This window comes from Onychomys torridus, chromosome 14 (assembly GCF_903995425.1).
Source record: "Onychomys torridus chromosome 14, mOncTor1.1, whole genome shotgun sequence".
NCBI classification, from domain to species: domain Eukaryota; kingdom Metazoa; phylum Chordata; class Mammalia; order Rodentia; family Cricetidae; genus Onychomys; species Onychomys torridus.
This window is the reverse complement of record NC_050456.1, coordinates 66,715,813-66,740,738: the sequence shown is the minus strand read 5'-3', so window position 1 is coordinate 66,740,738 and position 24,926 is coordinate 66,715,813. Positions and strand designations below refer to the sequence as shown.

General features: G+C 45.3%; 1 protein-coding gene across 3 annotated transcripts in view; it reads left to right on the top strand.

The window, feature by feature from the left end:
• Positions 1-24,926, top strand: part of Foxn3 (forkhead box N3) — a 383,817-nt gene that overhangs the window by 114,453 nt on the left and 244,438 nt on the right. For 2 of the 3 annotated variants that reach the window (XM_036206014.1, XM_036206016.1), the window contains exon 2: positions 1,908-2,007. The gene's annotated coding sequence lies outside the window, so the exon portion shown is untranslated. The remainder of the gene's footprint in view (positions 1-1,907; positions 2,008-24,926) is intronic. The other variant, XM_036206015.1, reaches the window with a different exon arrangement.

The following is a 24,926-nucleotide window of genomic DNA, read 5'->3' as shown; positions in this document are numbered from 1 at the left end:
ATCTATCTATCTATCTATCTATCTATCTATCTATCTATCTATCTGAGACAGGGTCTCATGTATTCCAGGCTGGCCTACAACTTGATAGGTAGCCAAGAATGACCTTAAAATCCTGGTCTTCTTGTGTCTGTTGCCCCAGTGCTGGGATTACAGGTGTGGGCCACCACGTCTGGTTTTAAACAGTGCTGGGGGTCAAAGCAGAGCTCCATAGGTACTGAGCAGGCACTCTACCAACTATGCTAGTAATCAAGTACCCTGATTCTAATATTTCAAAAAATAGTTATTTGATGCATGTGTATACAAGCATGGGCATGAGTGTGTGTATGTGCATGCATGCATTGGAAATCAGAAAACATCTTTCTTGAGTTGGTTCTTGCCTTTCACCTCTATTTATTTATTTTTACTTATTTATTTTGAGATAGGGTTTCACTGTGTAACCCTGGCTATCCTAGAACTTGAGCTATATACCAGGCTGGCCTTGAACTCACAGAGATCCTCCTTCCTCTGCCTCCCGAGTGCTGGGATTAAAGGCCTAGGATACCACCACCCAGCCACCTTAAGGCAGGCTCTCTCTTGTTTCTGCTGTACACTCCAGGCTCACCAGCCTAAGAGCTGCTGGGCAAGTCTGCTCTCTCTGCCTCCAATGTCTCAATAGGAGGGCTGGGAGCACAGAAGCCCACCACTGCCTCCATCTTTTTATAGAGATTCCGGCTTTTTACATGGTGTGGAACTCAGGGCCCCAGACTTACACAGTAGCAATTAGCCCACTGAACCATCTCCCTGCCACCCCCACCCCCAATTCTAATCTTAAGGTTCATTATTACTGTCATCATCTTAATGATCAATCTCTGACTTCATCCTAACCCCAGCTAGAAACAAATGTCTTCCCAGAGTCCTCTAACCAACAGAAATAACATCTGGGGCACCATGCTTGTGTTTTCCCAAGTGGGTAATGCGTTTCGAAGAACCTCCTTCCCTTTTTCCTTCCTCCCTCTCCAATCCCTCCTCAGTGTTCTGTCTTTAATTGTTAATTAGGGTAGGGTAAAGTTTTATTTTACGACCGGGTCAGTGCCTTCGTGTGAGTGGATGAACAATGATCTAAGATCAGAGGCACTCGGGGTTTGTGAAAGCGCCGTTCTGTACCCTCCCCTCCCAGTATTCTGTCTGTAGAACCTCGGTCAGTGCTAAGATTCCCGTCTTTCCAGCAAAGACCTCAGATGCTGCTGGTCCAAGGACCTGTTTGAAAGTCACTCTTGTGACGACTGTCTCCTAACGTGCCCACACCGGCCCCCACAGGACAATATCATTCTTTTCTTAGAGAATGTATTGATTTGTCATCCTTAAGGCCCTTGATGCCGAAAATTATCTTCCAGCAGAAATCATTAAGCAGTCTGTCTCACGTGCCAACTCTTCTGTTGTCCAGTGTTATTAACTGTGACCCACTGACTTGCGAGTTACCTGAGGTAGTCCTTAGCACTAGACCTAGAGAGTCAGTGACTTTGCAGCCTGAACACTATAGCTAGCCAGTGGACCGAGGCTGGCCGTGAACGCTCCGTCACCTCCGGCAGTTAGACAAACAAGTGTTTTAGAACTAACTGTAGTAGAGGAAAATGGTCTCGGGGATGTCTGAATGGCTTTTGTAGTGAGTCAAATAATCTCACAATGTCTGTGGCATCTATTTTCAAATTTCTGGGCCTTCTTGTCCCCCAGAAGCAGTTTCAAAACCACTCCATCCTGAAGGCCCTCACTCAGTCCTTCACTGTCTGAGACCTGAGAGGCACTATGGTAACTGGCTTTTCACTGAAGTGTGTCAATTTGCAGGGTCAGGCTGGGGAGGACATGCAGTGTGGCTCTGAGGACTCTCTGCTTCTCCACCCTAATCCTATCTCCCTTCTGCTCCACTCCAGCAGCCTCCACAAGCGTCGTCGTCGTCTAGTGACAATGAAGGCACCTCTGTCCTTTCTGAAGAGATGCTGACCTCCGTTTCCTGGACCCATTCTGACTCAGGTAATCACACTCTGGTAGTCCTTCCCCAGCCACCGTGGAACCTTAGTAAATTGCATCGAATCAATGAAATGCCCAAGCTATATTTAAATGCAAATACCAAGTGGATTGTTTCTCCCTCCATTGTTACCCTTCCCCCAATCTTCCTAATGATCCATTCATGCAGCTGACCAGACTGACCGTGTGGTCAGTCCAATGGAGGCATTAAGATGATTGAAAAAATCTTGAATCACATCTTTATTTAAAATTCTGCTGTGCGCCTTAGACCCTCAAAGCCACCTGAATATTGCTGAGAATTTTCATACAGAGACATGCTAGTACCTAACTAGTGCATCTGAATTACCTTCTTTCCCAGAATTCCTTGCACAATTGTCATCATCCTTCTGAGGTTGTAGCAGCTGGTTGTGTCGAGGAGACTCTTGGGTCTCTGTTTTGTGCACTTGGGACAGATGAGGGTGGAAAAAAAAAAAAAAGACTGTTTTCTATATCCTCAGAGATCTTTCAGGGTTGCCAGGTTCCCAACTCCATCTTGGGAGAATGGCAGATGGTGGGGCTCAGTTTGGGGTGGGGGCTGGGCACTAAGTCTAGGGCTCTGTTTTGGGGAGTCCACAGACTTCCAGATTTGAGGTTGAAATAGTGACTGAGGAATTTGTGCGCCTAGAAGGATCTTGGGTGGCCACCTCTCTGAGGATCTCTGGCTAGGAGAGTGACTAGGACACTTCAGTGGGAAGGCAGGACTGAACAGTGAGCCCAGCTGATGCGGGGCTGGCTGTCTCATCCCTGATCCTCTGTCTCAACCAACGTCAGACTTCTCCTCAAGGTCTGCTTAAGATCCTGGAGTAGAGCCACCTGGGAAACCTCTGCCCTGTGACAGAGGGGGCTTACCTGGCATCATCTTTCCCAGGACCGTGGCCACTGTTGTACAGCTTTGGCATGGCGATCTTTCTGCTTCTCTGCCTGTATGTATTATTATTTACTCTTCTCTTGCAAACTGACCTCTCCATTCTCCAAGTGCTTGGGGTACCCCGGCTTGATGACCCTGGGTGAAACAGACGCTGTGCGAGGCCAGCACGTGACCTTCAAAGGTGCCACTTGAACCGGGCGGTGGTGGCGCACGCCTCTAATCCCAGCACTCGGGAGGCAGAGGCAGGCAAAGGCCAGCCTGGTCTACCGAGTGAGATCCAGGAAAGGTGCAAAGCTACACAGAGAAACCCTGTCTCGAAAACCAAACCAAAACAACAACAACAATAATAATAAATTTTTAAAAAAGGTGCCACTTGGAGCTAAGAAGTGACATTGAAGGGTAGGAAACACAAGTGAAGAACATGAATTTATAAGTACATGTTGTGGGAAGGTGTCTTTAGATGGTTCCAAAATCTTGAATTCAGGGACAATCTCAAGGTCAAAATGGGAGCCACAGCTAGGAATGGGGAGCCAGATGCCCCAGGTAATCTGTGGGTTGTGCAGTGGGTATGGCCCATGTTCAGTTCTTTGCCAGTGGTGCTTATTTTTAAGATTGAGCTGTGGTGTATTCACCACCCTGATGAATTCTTAAAGGTGCCACTGAGAGCTGCCAACCAAGGTGCCTGTTCTTCTATGGAAATGTCCCGGCCTCCCTAGACCTGCTGTGCTGCACAAGTCCCCAGACCCTGGGTGATGGAGGAGCTCTAGCCTCCTGGAATCACAGCCATAATCCCCAGCCAGCGGGACAGAGAAGGGACAAAATTTGTATTCTCTTTCCGCTGCACTGAACCAGTGGAAATGACCCTTCTCTTCCCAGCTGAAAACTACATACACCTATGAAGCAAAGAAAGCTTGCCATTGGCATAGATTAGACAAGCCAAGAGAGGTTTTACATTTTTCCAGATTCAGAGGAAAATAAAAGCAGGCTAAACTTTTTGCCTTACAAGAATGTTGTGAAGGACTGGGCATGTGGCTGTTAATAGAGTGTGTGCCTAGCATGCACTAAGCCTTGAGCTCCATCCCTCACACTGCTTAAAGCCAAGGATAGTGGCACATGCCAGTAATCCCAGCACCTGGAGGCTGGAGGTCAGAAGTTTGAGATCCTCCTCCTCTACATAGCTAGTTCGAGGCCACATCGTGTTGCAGGGGACCCTGTATGGAATGGACATGTTAGTGTCTCTAAGTAGGGTTTTGTTGGGGGCAGAGCTCAGTTCATTCATCTCTGCATGATGCAGGAAGGAAGCTTTGGCACAATGAAAAAATTGGACAGGCAGAGCAGGCACCATAAAATATTTACCATCTGACCTTTTGCAGAAGTGTGTCATCTCCTGACCTAAACAGTGGTGTAACACACACCTTTGCAAAATTTGAGAAGTGGGACTCGTTCCCCATTAAGAAAATCCGGTCCTGTAACGAGTAGATCCAAGTCGGAAAGAGAGAGTGAGAGGAACTTTCTAGAGAGGGACACTGAGTCAGTCACACTCTAGTTGGATTTTCCAGGTATCTTGGTAACCGTCAGTTAAACCTAAATCCGCACTGAAGCCACTTCACTTCAGGAACCCACATGCACTATTGGTCTGGTTGTCAGATACGGCACCAGGCCTCCTGAACTTACCTAAATGTTGGACTAGGTGAGCACCCAATTAAAGCCAACCTTGCATTTTTGAAACTTTTTCCTTTGTCTTTGGCACTGGATGTGAGCTGTTTTATCTTAAAGCAAATAAATATTCGGTTTTAAATCAAGGAAGTGTTGCAGGCTTTACCATGAATAAGCTAGTTCGTCTTGCCAATGTTTCCCCCCCACTCCCCTCCAGCTTGTAGGGTTGCTTGATACTGGAGTAAAAACTATACTTAAAGTTGGAGATGTGAGCTCCTGTCTTACTGACTGGCTGAGCAAGGGAAGGCTGTAGTGGAGTAGGATTAAAGAGTGCATCCTGGGGGACTGGTGAGACGGCTTAGTGGGTAAAGGCACTTGTTGCTACATGATGTCAGCCTGATGACCCAAATTCAAGCCCCAGAACGCGAAGAAAGATGGAAATAACTGATTCTGCAAAGTTGTTCTGTGACCATCACACGCAAAGTGCGTGTGTGGGCACAACCTCTCTGCCCCACCTTACACACATACCCTAATAACAACAGCAGCAACAATAACAATAATAATATATCTTTGACTACGTTGGTGCTAGAGAAATACATGGCTAAGGGCACTTATTGTAGCCGGGAGGTGGTGGTGCACTCCTTTATTCTTTGTACGCGGGAGACAGAGGCAGGCGGATCTCTGTGAGTTCAAGGCCAGCCTGGTCTACAGAGCAAGATCCAGGTCAACCAGAGCTGTTACACAGAGAAACCCTGTCTTGAACAATAAAAAAACAAACAAAAAAGGGTACTTACGGCTCTTGATCAGGACCTAGATTAGGCTCTTGATTTGGTTGTCGGCTCCCACACGGAGGCTTACAACTGCCTGTTACTCCAGTTCCATTGTCCCCTGACATCTTCCTGTTCTGACTTCCTGGCTTCCGCACACATTTGTACAGACACTCATGCAGGTTCCCACCCATGCACAAATTTTTAAAAAAATATCTTTTAAAAAGATAAATAAGTGGTTAGGGTTTAGCTCAGTGGTAGAGTGCTTGCCTAGCAAGTGCAGGGCCCTGGGTTCAGTCCTCAGCTCTGAAAAAAAAAAAAAAGGATAAATAAATAAGATGGGAAAGTATGTTGGGGGCTGGAGACACAGCTTGGCTGGTAGAGTGCCTGCCTAACATATGAAATCTTAGGTTCAATCTGAAGCACACATAAACTGGGACTTTTCCTCGGCTCCTTGGGCAAGTTCAAAACCAGCTTGGGCTCTGTGAGACCCTACCTGAGAAAAAGGCCTAACCACACTCGACACAGACCAAATAGCCTATAGAATGCCACTGAACAAAATGCTGTTTACTTGCAAGACTAACGTGGCCATTTCCCTGGAACCTTCCTAATCAGTGTTCAGAAGCAAACACATGGACTCAGAAGGACCACTAGCTGGAAAATAAGCCACATGTCTTGTATTGCTTGCTTCAAGAGACACCCCCCCACCCCCAGAAAAATCACATATGTGCTTTGTAAATGCCCAAAGAAAAAGAAAGAGCTCCCATCCTGAAAGAAAAATTAGGTAGAAATTTCTAATCTTGTCTCATAAACAATATAGAAATAACTTTAAAATATTCCATTTTAAGCATGCATTTAATTTGTGCTCTGGGAACCAAATAGTGTTGCCAAGATAGAACATTCTAATAATGATTTATGTAAATTTATTTGTACAAAGTAATGGTGTAGTTGCCTATAGCAAATTGCTTAGAATATGAAATGACATTTATGGTTTTTTTTTTTCTCTCTCTCTCTGAATGAATACAATGGAGAAAATGAGAGAATCCAGAAAACAAAGCGGAAACTCAAGTTCAAAATGGAGTCTGATGCCTCAAGAAGCAGAATTGGCTGGCTAGGTTACAGGGTGTAAAAGTCATATCTGGGTGGTTCTCGGTGATATTCTTATTATTGGAGTCATGTTTAAGGACAGGAGAGCGTTAGAAGGCCAGAGCCCTGTGTGTTGGGGATGGTAAGGTACACAGGCACTAAAACTCTTAAAACAGTGGCAAACCCCTTGCCCTGGTTAGTGCCCTGGTGGCTAGCTTCCAACATGCAAATATAATTAGAATTGGGCCATTAATCTTAGCCACTAGTTACTTATTACCAGGGAAAGTCATGCTTTAGTCATAAATGGAGCCCAAATATTATGAAACACAAAACAAGCCACAGAACTCTCCCAAGCTCTGATTCTCAGACCTCCAGGCATGTGCCTGTTGCCTGCCCTGTTTGTACCAGTGATAACGGCTCCAAGTGTTCCCTGGGAACATTTGATCAGTGAGAGCCATACACACCAGACAGTGTCTGGACGCTTGGACCAGGTGAATCCCCACTGCAGTTTCCATGCCCTGCCCTGTTTAGAAGAATGAATGCAACATCTTTACTCTAGAAGATACTTAGTTTTTCAGAAAGTGCTTTTACTATCTCACTTGCTCGTCCCAATCGTTTGGAGGAGGGGAATATTTATACTATAAACCTGAGAACCACAGAAGTGGCAGACCGAGATGTCAGCAGACTTCAGTCAGAACTCTGCCTTTGGCTTACCCCAAGGAGTTTTGGAATTATGCTCATGCTCAGAAGACAGGTAGAACAGAATGACCATGTAGTATGGTTCTCAGCTGTTCTGGGGCCATGGGCTCATGGCCAACAAAATTTAAAGACCAAGCAGGATTGTCAGCCTGAATGAAAACAACCCTGGCTTCCAGGAAGGAGGGGATGGCTGAGTTAGAGCGATGTTGCAGGTGTTTGTTTGTTTGTTTGTTTGTTTGTTTGTTTGAGGCACAGATTCTTTGTGTTGCCCTGGCTGTCCTGAAACTCACTCTGTAGACCAGGCTGACCTTGAACTCACAGAGATCTGCTTGCCTCTGCCTCCCGAGTACTGGTCTTAAAGGCGTGTGTCAACACTTCAGGGCACAAATGGAAATCTTAAAAGTGGTGCTGAGGGGCTGGAGAGATGGCTCAAGGGTTAAGAGCTGTTCTTCCAGAGGTCCTGAATCCAATCTCCAGCAACCACATGGTGGCTCCCAACCATCTATAATAGAATCTGATGCCCACATCTGGCATGCAGGTGTACATGCAGAGCACTCATACATACAATATAAATAAATAGGTTGTGCTAAGATTGGTTTTATTGGAAGGACCCAAGAACCCATCCTGAAGCAGTGGATCCAGACGCCACCCTTAGCTGCTATTCCCTGTGATGACTAATTTAGATTTAGAAATCACCACAGAAACCAACCTCTGGGCATGTCTTTCAGGAAGGTTCTCCATGAGGTTAATGGATATGGGGAGATCCACGCTAAATATGGAGGGTACCATTTCAAGAGCAGGTATCCCCAGGGGGAAGAAGCTGAGCAGCAGCATTCCTCTCTCTGCTTCCTGACCATGGACGCAATGTAATCACACTCCTGAGGACATGGCCTCCCTTTCCTGATGGACTGAGCCCGCACACTGAGAGCCAGAACAAACTCTTCCTTCAGTTGCTTTTGTCACAGCAGCAGACCAGTAACTAATACATTCTGCTGCTCATTTCTTCTGCCTCCCGGCCAAATGACCTTGGATACAAGGTCTGAAACGTGTTTACTCTATGGAGGTGGTAGGAGAATTAAATAACCCTTTAAAAAAGCACTTGGCATGCTGCTCAGAAGATACTGAATTCTTGGTTTATGGCGGTTCTTAAAGTTCTTCTTCCAGCTGGGGAAACCTGAGAGTGTATAGGCCAGACTGAAAATTGTGAGAGTAAAGATATATTTAACTTAAATGTGACCTGATCTAAAAGATGTCAAAATCAGTTGTTTATGTGTACCCAAAGAGAAAAATCAAATATGAGAATTCTTTCACTTACTCATTTAACAGGCAACTCTTAGTGTTTAAAGTCCTTTCTTTGTAAGCTGTTTACAAGGATGGAGAGACCTGAGAGCCTGTTCTCAAGCAATAAGGGAGTTCGATTGTTTTCTTTAATATTGTTGTTTTAAAAAAAAAAATGGACTAGATAGCTATTTTTCATGTGATAAGTGGGCCCAATGCAGCCACTTGAAGGCACATGGTCTTTGTCTTCTGAGAATTTGGAAATTAAGCTGACCCACATCCTTCTGTGTTACTACAAGTCCTGATTCTGGCAGACAGCCTGTGAGTTGTTACTCTTCAGTAGTACTGGCTAGCTAGGGAGTGGATTAAGACAAATGGATGGGAAGTCTGACTTTTGACTCTGCTACTTCTGCCTGCAAAAAAAAAAAAAAAAAAAAAAAAAAGCCATTGTCTCTCTGTGCTGAAAGGTTCTCAGGCAGTATAGTCAGGCCCTGATTAGATAGAACTAATTTCCATTGGAACTTTATATGCTTTTATCAAGGGTTGAAATGAAAATGGATCTTTCGTGTTGATTTCTGTATTTTTAATGGCTTTATAACACCCCAGAAAACACATTTCACAAAAGATTCTCTGTATTAAAAAAAAAAAAAAAAAAAGGTAGGAAATGTGAAGTATGGGATTCCTTTTTAACTTTTTGAGGCATGGTTTCACTAGCCCTGGCTGACCTGGAACTCAATGTATAAACCAGACTGGCCTTGAACTCATGAAGTACCACCTGCCTCTGCCTCCAGAGTGCTGGGACTAAAAGTTGTGTGCCACCACAGCTACAAGGATTCTTTCCTTGTTTGTTTGTTTGTTTGGTTTTGGTTTTTGAGATAGGGTTTCTCTGTGTATCCCTGGCTGTCCTGGAACTCTTCTTTGGACCAGGCTGGCCTCAAACTCTCAGACATCTGCCTGCCTCTGCCTCCCAGGGGTGTACTACCACTCCCTGGCTTCCGTTAAGATTCTTCTGTGAAAGGAGAAATAAGTGATACATTTAATGAATCTGGGAGTGTATGTAGCTCAGTAGTGGGGCAGTTGAAGAGCATATGGAAGACCCCAGGGATGATTCTCCCCACACCTAAAAAAGAAAAGACACTTCTGAGATCAGGTAGCTCATCTTGTCCCAGACACTAGGAGCTTCCTGTCTGGTAAGCAGAGGGAATCCTAAGGTACCCTGCTTGAGCTGACAGTCTAACAGAAAATAGACATTAACATGCATGCACAGAGGGCTGGAGAGATAGCCCAGGTTAAGAGCACTTGTTGCTCTTGGAGAGGACCCAGGTTTGATTCCCAGCTCCTACATGGCAGCTCACAACCCTCTGTAACTCCAGTTCCAGAGCATCTGTAGCCATCTTTTGGGCCTCTTGGATACTGCATGCACATGGTACACAGACATATATGCAGGAGACGCACCCATACACATAAAAAATAAAATTAAAAAATCTTTTAAAAAAATATACACATAGAGGTATTCAAGTGTGAGCTCCTTCCTACCCTAAGGCATGGTGAGGAGAATAAACCCATGATTGTAAAGATCAATATCCTAACTTGGCATAATAAAAGGTGGTGATGTGCAACTGTCCCCTTGACTGTACTCGAGTGCTGTATAATGGCGTTTTGGCCAGTGGTGGATTGCCTATCCCATAAGGTTATAGTAAAGCTGAGAAGTCCTGGTGCCTCATTTTTACTGTGTTCATTCTGCTATCTCAGATGCGTGCAGACTGCTGTATTGTACCTGTCTTCAGCAGGACAGCTTAGAGTTTTTCCACTTATGACCCCTTTTCTGCCTGAGACACATGATAGGACCCTGGCTGGGTATGAAGGTAAATAAGTACACGAATCAAACATTTACTGTTCATAAATTGTAAAATTTATTTTAAAATCATTCCTTGGTTATAAGCGGGATTTATCATCTATTAAAGGCAAAAGCAGTTTGCATAGTAATTAGAAGGATATGCTTATTTATTTTTATGGAATGAATTAAATCTTAGCCAAAAAAGAAAAATAAATTATTGAAAATTGTGCCCTAATCCCAAGGTAAACTCACTTAATATTTCTCCCCCCCCCCCACTTCCCCCCGAAACTCAGGCCAGAAACTCAAGCATCAATTTTTAAAGTCTGGCATTCTAACAATCCTTCCAGAGGTATACTGATTGGATGCTTAACACGTAGAGCAATGATGGTTGAAGAATATTAAGGCTTTGTTTCCTGTTATGTTTCCGCAGTGTAGAGCATACAGTCATCTCAAATCTGAGCTGCAGCAGCGTGTATTGTCATTGTATGATGTGTGATAGCCTGTGAGCTACAAACTGCCTATGGTGTATGTCACCACAGGCGCACTGAAGTCCTATGACACAACAGAGTCAAGCAGTGCCAGGCACACCTTTGACTCACGTTTCACAGTTACCACCACATTCCCCTTGCTTCCCTGCACTCACTTATACGGCCTCATATGGGGCCTCAGCCTGCAGTTTAAGTCACTGTGGCTTACAGCGTTCCGTGCGTGTGTGCATGCATGCGTGCGTGCGGCAATGTCCTGAATAGGTAGGTCTGTAGGGTAGGAATGAGAAGCTATGCCGTTACCTAGGCTAGGTGTGTAGCAGGCTGTACCATGTGGGCTTGTGTAGTAACACGGTATGTGTGAACAGAAATGCCCTCTAATGGATGTGCCCCTGATGTCAGACAACATGCCACTGCTTTTGCCATCCCCCTGCTGTGTGAAACCTAGATCTGGGGACCCTCGGGTCTTCTTATGCTCCTACTTCTTGATGGCTGCTTTTGTCTCCTCCCTCGCCTCCTCCTCCTCGTCTCATATTGCTGTTTACTAGAGGCCCAAAGCCCAGGGTTTATCCTTATTAAAAAGAAGATTAGCAAGTATTAGAGACATACCAGCAATTAAGACTTTCTTCCTGGCTTCAGGAGAGTGGGAAGCATTTGAAAAGATGAGTGGGCATCTGTTCCTAGCACTCTGGGTTAAGACGACGCAATCACATGTTTATCTCCCGGGTGACATCTGGACATCCCAACCCCTGTGGAGGCAGAGAGAAGCTATTCCTCTGATTGCCATGAGCAGTGTGGTTGAGCCTGCTGATCTGCATTGTACTGGTTACCCTCATGTGTCCGACTGATTATCACTCTATCTCTTGTAAATGCATATGAAGGCCCCCCAGTGGAGAAGGGAATGTTAATCTGGCATTGAGTCATTTGGGCCCAATCTCAAGGCTATGATCAACGCTAGGAGCTCAGCGGATGCTGATGAGGGTGTCAACATAGCACAAGTAAGATCCTGGGGCTAGTGCTCGGCTGGTAGAGTACTTGCCTAGTGTGCAGGGCGCCCCGTGTGCAGTCACCAGCACCACATAAACTAGGTGTGGTGATGCATGTCTGTAATCCCAGCACTTGGGAAGAAGCAGGAAGATCAGGGTCATCCACAACTACTTAGGAAGGCATATACTGGCCTAAGATCCATGCGATCCTATCTCCAAAAAAAATACAACATGGGTTTAGTGGGACAGAACTATAAGTCAGAGTGGGGATGTCTTCCCAGGAGTCTGGGAAGAGCTATTTTGAAGTAGACTCCTGTAGACAAGAGTGGCCTTCAAACTGGCCTGCTTAACATGACAAATAGACCATGAAAGAGAAGAGAGAAGCTTTTGCAAAGGCCTGTCTCCCCAGAGCCTGGGTCCAATGGCCTCTGAACAGTTGGACTTTTAACAGTCAGACCCCAGTACAAAATGTGTTTGCTTGTGCGATGAACACACTGATAGCAGCCAGGGTAAACCCGTTTATCAGCTCGGCTCTGTTTGTGCTGGAAGCTCAAGGAATTGAACTGCCTTTGACTGCACCCCCCCAGCGTCACTATCTTCTGGTGACATGTAATTTTCCAGGTGAACAAAGAGAGGCAGGGAATTGGTCCAAATAGCCACTGAAGGGCTGAATTACTCCCCAGCGATTCGGTGGATCTGATGAATGGGACACGCTGCCTCCTTACCAGCCTCTGATAAACTGGGCGAGAACAAGGCAGGACTCGGTTCTGCTGGATGACTAGGTGATTCTTGAGGGTCCCATCAGAGCTCATTTCAGGGAAATAAGGAAATGACCTGCTGACTTCTCATTTAGAGTGGTGAGTGCTTAATAATGACTTCTAACACCTGAAGACTTTGCTTTCTTTTTGAACCCTGCTGTCTTGTAGCCCAGACAGCACTGTGTAGTCAGAAGGTCATCCTGCTTCGACTTCTCAAGTGCTAGAATTACATGCACCACCAAACCCATTTTATGGGGTGCTGGGGTTTGAACCCAGATCTTTGTACATGATAGGGAAGCATTCCACCAACTGAGCTATTTCCCCAGCCTCAGGCTTATTATTATCACACTAAATAACATTATTCCCAATATGAATGAAATGGAAATATTATTACTGTTTATATTAGCTTGCTGATAGATGTAAAAATTCATGTAACGTATGTGCACGTCAAACTATATGCATCTATATGTTCATGTATACATGCATCCATTAAATAGATGTTATTTTTAAATTCTTGGGTACTTTATACCATACCCAGTCTCCTTGGGATTGGGCTATAACTAAATTATCACCATCATAACTACATCGTCTTCTACATCGTCCTATCTCCATGTCTTCTTAGTTCTACCTGGGATAAAGACTATGTGCTTAACTGAACAAAAATGCCAACACACTGGTATTTATTTTATTAAACAGCTCGAGCAGAGATGTTTGGTCTGATTGCTGAAAATTGTTAGCTTATCACTGAACTGCCCTGACGGTTCTTATTATTCAATTTGCATTGCTTACAATAATAATTATTACTACATAAAAGAGCATGGTGCTTTTATTTGTACAGTTCTTTCATTAATAATTTAACTGGCTATTACACTCAATGTAACCTTGACATATGTCAAGATGCTTAGAGGCCGGCCCTGAGCATCTTCAGATGTCGGAACGCAGGTGTGAGTTGTAAGGCTTGGAGTCGGGATATGGGTAGGAAGGTCCCTGGCCTTGACATCCAGGTGCTGGCACACCTGTCCTCTCTCTATATTTGTTTCTGAGCATTTTAGTGGTTTAGCAATGACTCTGACCTGGTCATTTTATACCCTGAGAGAACAGATCACAGTATAGATATTTTGCTGATTAAAATGGCTGGCTTGTACTGATTTACAAGTGGGGAAGAAAAAAAAAGGAACGATGGCTAAAACAATAAATCTGACCCAGGCTGGTGGAACCAGTGGGTTTGTAAATAGCCTGTGTATCCATGAGGTCTGTTCTAGTGAAATGTTGAAGATTTTATCAATCGCCACTTAACTGCTGCACCAACCCCATGCATCAGAACTTTATAAAGTATAGATGTTTTATTATTCCAGGCTGTATAAAACTGTAGTTTATGGTCCTTTTTAGTCTAGGCAAGTCCTATAGGCTTTGTCTTAAACTCAGGCTTTATATATTAAATGAATCAGTAACTTGAACTGTGCCTTTTGAGGTATGAGGAGATCACGGCGCAGGTTTGGAGGGTGGCACACCTTGACTCAGGTGGCGTCAGCCCACTCTGAAGGTTAAAGATGCCATTGTCAAACTGCATTAAAGGATGGGAAATCAAGCAAATGGAAGATTGCCCTTTGCCCAGCCCAGCCTGACTTCTGTGAGGATGGATGCATCTGTTGGTCCAGAGTGTTATGGCAGGTCAGGTGTGATGGTGCACACCTGTAACCACAGCCATGGGGAGGAAGAGGCAGAAGGAGCCTGATTTAAGGCCAACCTGAGCTACATAGTTAGAAAAGAAAAGGGAAATTAGAATAGGGGAGGGAGGGAAGGGAAAGAAAGGCCCTGTGGAGGAGGGAACTTTCCCTATCAGAATTGGAGTTTACGAGAGTTATGCTGGTCTCGCCCATGAATGGCTTCCTGAGCAGGTTCTGATGGTTGGCCTTTCACTGGGCCATGCACTCACTCACTCAGTAGTGGGATGTTCATAGAGTAGGTGTTGGGAGTTTCTAGAGCTCCATTTTATGAGCTACCTTTTGAAACAAGTTTAACTATTCCTAATTAAAATTGTACTCACACCTTTAATGAACAGCTGAGTCCTTGGCACTGTGAACCATAGGGGTACATAATCCATATTAATGCCGTTGAGCACGTAACAAGGAACTGCCCATTTGGAAGGTCACTTCCTAATGGCCAGGTTGTGCATATGCTCAACTCAAGCTTGGCTAGGTCATGAAATGATAGGCAATGCCCCAAACTCAACAGTATAAAATAACTAAGTTCTCTTCCTTGCACACTCTACTGGTGTGCTGAGAATGTTCGAGAACTGTGCGCTTAGAGTTATTCTTAGTCTGTTTCCTAGAGCAAGACATCCTCAGTAGTTTTTATTGTCGACTTGACATAACCAAGAGTCATGGAGGAAGAGGGAGTCTTAACTGAGGGGTTGACCGTATGAGACTGGCCTGTGGCCAGGTGTGTGGGGGATTGCCTTGACTGTTGACTGATGTGGGAGGCCCCAGCCCACCATGGGCAGTGCCACCACTGGATAGGTAGTCCTGGGTTGTATAAGAAAGCTAGATAAGCCTGGCGGTGATGGCACACGCCTTTAATCCCAGCACTCGGGAGGCAGAGGCAAACGGATCTCTGTGAGTTCGAGGCCAGCCTGGGATACAGAGTGAGTTCCAGGACAGGCGCAAAAGCTACAGAGAAACCCTGTCTCGGAAAACCAAAAAAAAAAAAAAAGAAAAAGAAAAAGAAAGAATGAGAATGAACCAGAGAGTGCAAGCAAGTAAACAGGGTTCTTCCATGGTTCCTGCCTCCAAGTTATTGACTTGAGTTCCTGCCTGACATTTCTCAAAGATAGACTGTGATCTGGAAGTGAGATGTAATAAACCCTTTCTTCCTGAGTTGCTTTGGTCGTGGTATTTATCATAGCAACAGAAGCCAAGGCACGTGGGACATTCCCATCACTGGTGAAGTGTGTGCTGCTTCCAAAAGCTAGCCATCTAGTCCTGACAGGCCACTTCCACTCACGCTTCACTGATCAAAGCTGGTCTCATGGGGTGACTTAATTTCCGGTAGGTGGGGAAATGTAGTATAACCTGATGCCTAAAAAAAAAAGAGAGAGACCTGAAGCTGGACTGTGGTGGCATACGCTTTTAATCCCAGCACTCAGGAGGCAGAGGGAGATGGGTCTCTGTGAGTTTGAGGCCAGCTTGATCTACAGAGTGAGTTCCAGGACAGCCAGGAGTACATAGAGAAAACTTGTCTTGAAAAACAGACAGACAGACAGACAGACAGAGAGCACTGAGGTATTTCTGAATTACCCTGTGATGACCACAATCTAGGTCTTCAGTGCTGTGCACAGAACTGTGCACAGAAGGCAACTACAAACTCCCCAGAGAACAGAGAACCAGCAAAGGTCAGCTAAAGTATAGTCCAGATGACTATTCTGTCCTCTGAGACCTCAGCCAGCTTCTGGTTATATTGCAGATGACTGAATCTTCTGGTGAGGTGAGACCTTCTTGTCTAGACAAAAACTGGCTACAGTTGATGAAAGACTGTGTTATATCCTTCCAGAGAAAATGGAGTTGGCACTTCTCCTCTCTGGTACTGTTCTTTCCGGAGATTTCACCAAGGAGTAACCCAGGTCTCATCTCTCACACAGGTGTAAGATGAGCATTCGGTGTGTTCTATAACCACACAAAACATCATATGGAGCCCTTCAGTCTTCCCCGCCCAGCCAGCTGGACAGCCACCTCTAAGCTCTGAAGTTCCTTAGTCTCCCCTTGTGAATATCTGCTGTGGACTGGACTGTCCTGGAGTTTATTTTTCATACATCTTTTGTGTTTCATTTTCCTAAGTGGGCTTCTGTTCATTTCTTTATATAAGAACCGGCCCCAGTTGGCTTGGGTGTCAATGAGTCTGTGCATGACTACAGTTGAGCTGTGTAGGAGGATCAGTGAAGCTTCCATGTCCCTGTCTGGTTCTCTTCCTCCCTCCATCTCTTGTATTCCATTTCAGTGGATTGAACCTAAATTCTCATGCATACATGTCAGGCCTTGTACACTGAAGTATATCCCCCGCAATTCTTGCCCCTGTTTCTTTTTGGAGTGCCAAGGATAGAACCCAGGGCCTTTGTATACTAGACAATAATCTCTCCTCAAGCCACACCCCTAGCCCTATATTTTGCCACAGGTCTGTGAGTTTCATGTTCATCCCAGGCCCTTGATAAAGTACCCTGGTTAGAACAGCATACTTGGGTCTCATTTCCTGTGGCTGGCATGTGAGTTCTATCAAGCCTTTAGTTACGTCCTTCAAAGTCCCCAAAGGAATTCTGTCTACATAAAATGGCTTTACTCTGCCAACTGGGTCAGTCATCATCTGAAAGGAGGTCTATAGTTGGATTAGAAGCACAGGGGCCAGGCATGGTGGTGTTCACTTTTAGTCCCAAACTTGGGAGGCAGAGGCAGGTGGATCTCTGGATTCAAGGGTTAACCTGGTCTACAGAACAAGTTACAGGACACTCAGGAACCCTGCCTCAAACAACAAGAAGAAGGAAGGAAGGAAGGAAGGAAGGAAGGAAGGGTGGAGGGAAGGGTTGAGGGAAGGGAAGGAAGAAAGAAAGGGAGGGAGGGAGGGAAGGAAGGAAACACAGATGACCCCAGACAACAAGACATCACCTTTGAATTCATGCACTAAGCTTTAGTAGATGCCCTCTGGCTTGGCATTCTTGGAGTAGCCATGTTCCTAACAAAGCGTTTTCTGGTACTCCTTTGTAGATGAGAACACTAAACCCAGAGAGCTAAAATCCTCTTCCTATAGTCTCAAAGCAGAGGTGGTAGAACAGGGACCTTGGGCATGGCGGTTTCCATGAGAGGAGAAAGGCCTAGCAGCACTTAAGTGTCCTTTCTACAGTGTGGTAGAGCAATGGGTCATAATTGTAGGATGCTGCTGCTCTCAAGACCCGGTTTTGTGTTGAATTCTAGCGTGTGCCTTGTTTGGTTGCGAAATCCCACTAAGTGGGCCAGCGCTTCCTGCTTCTGCCAAGTGAATGAGGAGTTGCAGAACACCTGGCTGGGCTGGTGTGTAAACAGATGCTTGTGAAATGCATTTTACACAATTGAGGTAAACCCACGATGATCAATTTGGCTCTGGTATGCTCCTGTAGGAGGTAGATGACCTTGGAAGTACCTCAGATTAGGGGCCGGCCTTGGCTGCAAAGCTGAAGACGCAGCGTTGAGCAGGATCAGTCCTGCATGGAAGCCAGTGGCCACCGTCTTGCTGGCATTTACCATGACTGTCCATTCGGTTTGCATTTTGTAGTTTATATAGGGCACCTCCATGTGCACACTAGCCTTGCTGAGAACAGTCCTGCAGGTTCAGCAAGGCAGGTGCTACTGTGGTTGGACTGCCTGCCATTCGTCTCCCGCAAAGCCTGTGTTGAAACTGAATTATGCCTATAAAAATGATGGGTCCACAGGAAGCAATTCGGTTGAGAGGGATGAGTGCCTTTCTCTTAGGGTCCTTAGTCTCAGGAGACTGGGCTAGTTATCAAGGGAGTCTCAATGAGGCGGGGAGGGCAGGGAGGCTGGAAGTTAACTTTGGTTTCAGTCCTTGCCCTTCACTTTGTTTGGCTCAAGGTCTTTTTGTTGTTTCCTGTCATGTATACTGGGCTAGCTGGCCTGAAAACTTCTAAGGATTTTTTTTTTCTATCTCTGCCTTCCACCTTACCATCCTATAAAGCCAGGTTTATGAATGCACACTACCATACCGGGTGTTCCCATGGGTTCTGAGGATGCAAACTCAAGCCTTTACGCCTATGCAGACAGTGTTTTGCCCACTGAGCCGCCTTCTCACTTTTGTGCTGTGAGACTCCTCTTTTGCACATGCTTGCATTTTCACTTCCCACTATCATGTAACCCCTAGCTCCCACCACGGGACCCTTGGATGTCCAGAACAGTGAACGAGAATAAAACTCTATTGCTTAGAAAGCACACAGCCTCAGCTACTCTTTGCTGGCTGCAGAAACAGACCAGGTGCCATTTCCACCTTTCAGGAGGAGACAGGGAGATGTTGGGTGGATATACCTGAGGCCACAGTGTAGTCCTTGAGACAGACAGTGCACACATTCTCTGTCTTTGCCTCTCCTCTCTCTCCATAGCTTCTCTGTAAACTCCTGCATCACTGACATGCAGGGAATGGAACACACGGCAGTTACTTGACTTGAAGCAGACTATTCTTTACTGTAAGGAGCCGTCTTTCCCACTTAAAAAAGCCTAGCTTTCCTCAGAGAGGGTAGAAGGGGAATGGGAGCCCTTGTCCTCATTCCTATGAGCCCCTTGGCTGGGAGTCCAAATGAAGACCAGATAACCTCCATAAACAGGAGGAAAATGACCTTGAACCTCAGGCAATTTGGAGGCAAGACTTTCTTTATCTGCTAGCTGCAGGCAGCGACTTTGCAGTCTGGATGACCCCACAGCCTGGCTGTTTGTTTTTGTTTTTCAAGACAGGGTTTCTCTGTGTAGCTTTGCGCCTTTCCTGGAACTCGCTTTGAAGACCAGGCTGGCCTCGAACTCACAGAGATCTGCCTGCTTCTGCCTCCTGAGTCCTGGGATTAAAGGCATGAGCCACCACCGCCCGGCGGGCCTGAGATTTCTTGTTTCTTGGGATTCTGGTGCCTTGGGAGACAGTTGCCTGAACCTGGGCAGAGAAGAGCTCCAGGCTTACCCAGCAGGGATGCACCCTGGTTACCCAGCAGGGATGCACCCTGGTTACCCAGCAGGGATGCACCCTGGACATGAGAAGAAGATGGATTAACTAGTGGTCTTTGCTTAGTGGACTCTGGGCCTCAATTTTTTTTTTTCTTACCTGAAAATTAAAAAAAAAAAAAATACCATTCTTTACTTGTTTGAAATTTTTGAGACGCTCCAGTTCAGGGGAGGAGCTGTGGAATGAGGCATCCTTACTCAATACTTGCCTTGGGGTATACTAGCAGAGTGCCTTGGGAGTGCACATCTACCAAAATGTATGTTTTCACCGGCCCAGCAAGCTCACTCACCCTTAGAGAAAGATATCCTATGGATTTTTTTCCAAGCAAAGTAGTAAGAACTGATGGACAGTGTTATCTTAATATTATTTGTAATAGTGAGAGCAGATGGATGTCTCCGTCTGCAGGGACAGCTCGGAGCACAGTGCTTTGCCCTGGTCCACTGGGTAGCATTTAAAAGGACAAGATGGAAAGGGTACAAAGATGTAACCGCAATAAGTAAGAAGAATACTGATTTGCTGAGTGCCATGTACATTCTAAAAAATCTTACATATTATGTCAGTGTTCCATTACTATAAGAAATATCTAAGACTGTGCTGGGATTTAACTCATTGGAGGAACATTTGCCTGGCACGTGTGAGGCCCTAGATACACTAACCCCCAGTGCCTGCCAAAAAAGAGATACATGAATATGTGAACAAATGCTTAGGAGAATCAATTTGGAAAGAGGAAGGTTTTATTTTGACTCACAATTTTGGAGGCTTTAATCCATGGTCCGTTCACCTTGTTACTTTCTATCTGTGGTGAGGTGGTGTATCACTGTGGGAATCTGTGGTGAGATGCTGTATCACTGTGGGAATGCATGGAGAGGAAGTAAAGAGATGGATAGGGTAGGCTCCCAACAGCCTCCTTCAAGGGCACTTCCCCAATGGCCTCACTTTCTTCTATACAATCCAGCTCTTAAAGGTTCTGCCAACCCTCACTGGGTGCCACGGTTTGGCCATCAGAACATGGTCTTCCTGGGTGTTTCATATGCCCACTGTTTTGTGTGTCAGGCCACCCATGCCTGTTTTGACAGATGAAGAGGTTAAAGCATAGTGAGTCTCAGAGTATTAGCATGGGATGGGAACTTCAAAGCAAGTATCTGCATGTTGGTGTAGCAGGAATCTTAAAATCTTAAAATCTTATTAATAAAAACAAACCTGGAGCCAGTACTGGGGTCAACGCTGGAAGGTCAGAGAAACAGAACAAGCCACAGCCACCTCACCTTGCCAATTCCTCAGCTGACCCTGTTTCCTCAGACTGGAAGCCTCTGTGTCCTCATCCTAATGGATCTCAGCTGAACTGCTGCTCTAAAGCCCAAAAGCTTAAACAGCTCTAATTCCTGGTTTTCATGCCTTATATACCTTTCTGCTTTCTGCCATCACTTCCTGGGATTAAAGGTGTGAGTCACCATGCCTGGCTGTTTCTAGTGTGGCTTTGAATTCACAGAGATCTGGATGGATCTCTGCCTCCCAAGTGATAGGATTAAAGGCATGAGTGCCACCATTTTCTGGCCTCTATGTCTATCTAGTGGCTGTTCTGTCCTCTGACCCCAGATAAGTTTATTAGGATGCACAATATATTGGGGGACACAATATATCACCACATTTTGGTCTCAAAATGTTCTTTAGGAAGTGAAAAAGCAATTTTGGGAAAGTGGGTGTGATGGCTTTATGTTACTTGCCATTTTGACAGACTCTAGAATGACCCGGGAGACAGGGCCCCGTGGATGCCTGTGGGAGTCCGTCTAGATTGCATTAATTGACGTGTTAAGATCCATCTTCACTGTGGGCAGGAGATTGCGAATTGTGAATGCAAAGGAGAGAGCCGAGCACCCGTATGCCCTGCTCTCTGCTTCTTGGCTTGGATGCCATGTGACCAGCTCTTTGGAGTTCCTGCCACTGTGACTTCCTGGCAGTGATTGATGGTACCCCAAAACTGTAACCCAAAACAACCCCTTTCTCCCTGAAATTGCTTTGGTCAGAGTATTTTATCACAGCAACTGAAAAAGAAAGTCAAGCAGTGGGATCCATATTTCTATAAAAAAAATTAGGGATACATATACATACACACACATACACACATATATATATAAATATACATACATACATACATACATTTATATATATGTATTATGTATATGACTTGGATGTAAAGTTTTGTTATTATTTATGTGTGTGCCCAAGAAGACCAGAACAGGACATTCAGTCCCTGGAGCTAGAGTTACAGGAGGTTGTGACCAGCTAAGTTATTGTGGGTACTGGACACTGAACTCAAGTTCTTGGAAGGGCAGCAAATGTTCTTTACTGCTGAGTAATCTCATCAGCCTTCTCCTCATATTTTTAATGATTGTTATTATTGACAAGGTTCACGATAGAAAGAGTGGGGCCGAGAGTGTAGCTTCGTCATTACAATGCTTGCCTAGTATACACAGGGTCCTGGTTTTAATCCCTAGCACTACATAAAACCAGGCATGATGGTATTATCCTGTAATCCCAGCACTCTAGAGGTGGAGTCGGGAGGATCAGGAGTTCAAGGTCTTCTCTAGCTAGGGTGCTGGTTTGAATGAGAAATGTACCCCATAGGCTCGGGTACTTGAATACTTGGTAGCATTGTTTGGGGAGGTTATGGAGCCATTAGGAGGTAGAGTCTTGCTAGTGGAAGTTTCTCAGTTCACTCTTGGAGCTTTGTGTTTGCGGTTGAGGATGTGATCTTTCAGCTTCCTACTCTGGATGCCTGTTGTCACGCCTCTCTCATCTTTATAAGTTGTCACACTGGAGCCAAAAATAAAGTCCTCCTTCTGTAAGTAGCCTTGGTCATGGGATCTGATGAGAGCATCAAAAGGTAACTAACAGAGCCAGATAGACAGTTCAAGGCCAGCTAAGTTATAACAGACCCTGTGTTAAAGAAGAAAGACTATAGATGCTCCTTGTTCTAAGGGTGTATGTATCACTTCTTTCCATTAGACATTGACATGAGTCTAGTGTTCTAAGGCAGTGGAATCAAGGTCTATTAAAACTCACTTTTGATTTTTTTGTATTTAAAAATTATAAATAAATAATAGTTTTTAAAGAGAAGACATTGAGCATACCCTTCTCAAAGAGCTGTTACATGTTAGATGACCCTTGCTGTATTTCTGGAGCATGCACCCTACCCTCTTCTTTATATGGTGTAAAGCCATGTTCCCTGGGCAGTTGGCCCTTGTCATTAGACTGGGTGCAATATGCACCCAACCAAGGCATGGCACTGTAATCACATCCTCCTCTGTTGGAAGGTATCATGTCTCCATGGGTCCCCCTTCCCTTTCTTCCCCAGCACAGTCCTGTTTACATCAAGAGAAGGGGAAACCAGCCAGAGGAAGAGCAAGTGATAGATAGTTGTCTGTGCCTAGGAGTCCCAAGCAGGCTTCAGAGGGCTCCACCCTGGACTTGGTCTCTCTAAGTTCATGGTCATTACCATCACCAGCAATGATGTGTACCAAGAATGAAAGCTAACATGTGCTTTGTGTTGGGCACTGTGCTATGGTTTGGATAGGTTTGAGTGGTACCCCTACGCATTCATGTGGTCGAAAGTTTGGTTCTCAGTGTGGCAATACTGAGATGGGAAGGGAGGGGCTAAGAGGTAGAGGCATATGTAAGGACAGTTAGTTGTAGCTGAAACTTTTCTATGCTCGCCCAGCTCCAAGGTCCCACAGCCACTTATAAATTCCTATATCCCGTCTGGTCCTGCAACCACTAAGACCCAAGTAAACACACAGAGCCTTAAATTAATTAAAACTGCTTGGCCATTAGCTCAGGCCACCACTGATTAGCTCTTACATTTAAACTCAGCCCGTTTCTGTTAATGTATATGTTGCCATGTGTTCTATGGGCCTGTATGCCATTACATGCTGCTACCTGGACGGTGGGCTGGCGTCGCCTGGCTCAGCTTTCCTCTTCCCAGACATTGTCTGCTTATCCTGCCTATACTTCTTGCCTTGCTACTGGCCAATCAGTGTTTTATTAAACCAGTGTACAAAAACATTATCCCACAGCAGTTGATCCTTGAGGGCACTGCACCTACAAGGAACTAGTTCTCTGGGGAATCTTGTTAGTGTAGGCAAGAACTTGTTTAAAACACCAAGTCTAGGGCCAGTGAGAGGGCTTAGTGGATATAGTACTTCTCACCAAGCTTGGTATCCCAAGTTTAATTCAGGATACTCATGAGGTAGAAGAAGAGAATTGCCTCATGGGAATTGTTCTTTGACCTCCACATGTGTACTATGACATGCGCGTGCACACAGACTCCTTGTATCTTCCACGTATTTTTTGAAATGTTGAACTTCACTCCGGAAGCCCCAAAGAATACACAGGAGTTCTCCAGTGCCCTTCCCCCAGCTTTCTGCAAGGCTAACATCTTATATGGCTATGGTCAGACCCAGAGTCTGACCTTGCTATACCACTGTGACGAGACTGGAGGCCAGTTCCGAGTTTGCCAGAGTTTTTGTGTGCCCGTCCATCATGGTGTTGGGGATGGCTGGTTTGTTATCAACGTGAGTATCTCTTCTCTTGTAAATGCCATCAGTATGTCTGGTTTATTCAACAGATTTAACTGAACGTCTCCCATTGAGCAACTCTGTGTTGTGTACTGGAGTGCAAAGATTAAAAATGATGACATAGGCAGAAGATGCTGAGGGAGCTGAGCCATCAGGGGAGGACGCTTTCTATAAAAGGTGCACGGGGAGGGGAGGCAGCCTGCAGAAGCTTCAGAGCAAGAAAAGACCCATTCTGCAAATACCTAAGGCAAAATGGAAATAAGTCCTTCAGGTGAGAAAGGAAGTCCACAGGCATGTCAGTTGGGTGCTCCAGCTTGATGCCTTTTGGAGGATCCCTTAATGGCCCACACAGTAGGAGCTTGCTGAGTGATTGGTTCAATAGGCTATTCATCTGCTCCATGTTCTGGCCTTCTAAGCAGTAAAGGCAGTGCCTACTATGTGCAGATCTGCTGCAGGAGTGACTCTGAGGGCCTTGCTGAGCACTTGTCTCCTCCCAGACAGGAGTATGTCCAAAACTAAGAAGAGGGAAGCCTGGACAAATCATAGTTTGGCTGCAAAATATCTGTGCTTGCAGGACATTGGCATTTGTTAGATAAAGAAAAATTAGGTGTGGGATGCTCAACCTGTGAGTCGCAACCCCTTTGGGGGTCAAACAGCCCTTTCATGGGGGTCACATCCGATATTCTGCATGTCAGATATTTAAATTATGATTCATAGCAGTAGCAAAATTATACTTACAAAGTAGCAATGAGAATCATTTTGGAGTTGGGGGTCACCACAACATGGAGAACTTAAAGGGTCTTAAAGGGTCACAGCATTAGGAAGATTGAGAAACACTGATTTAGAGCTTTCCTTCAAGTAGCTGAAGATGGAGTGGGATTCTTGTGGGTTACCAGATCCCAAAAAGACTTGAGCACTCTTAATCACCAAAAAAAAGGAATGTTCAATTTTATCTGAACCCCTTATTCTGCACCGATCTTTCCAGTGTGCCACTTGAGGCCTGCAGCTCTGCCTACGAGGCTTTACTGAATGCTCGGGGAAAGAGGTGGGCTCTAGATATCTGTCTTTTAGAATAAAACTCAAGAAGCCTTCACCTTTTTCCCCTATAGCAAAATCGCCTATGTTTTTATAGGCAGGGTTTCACTATATAG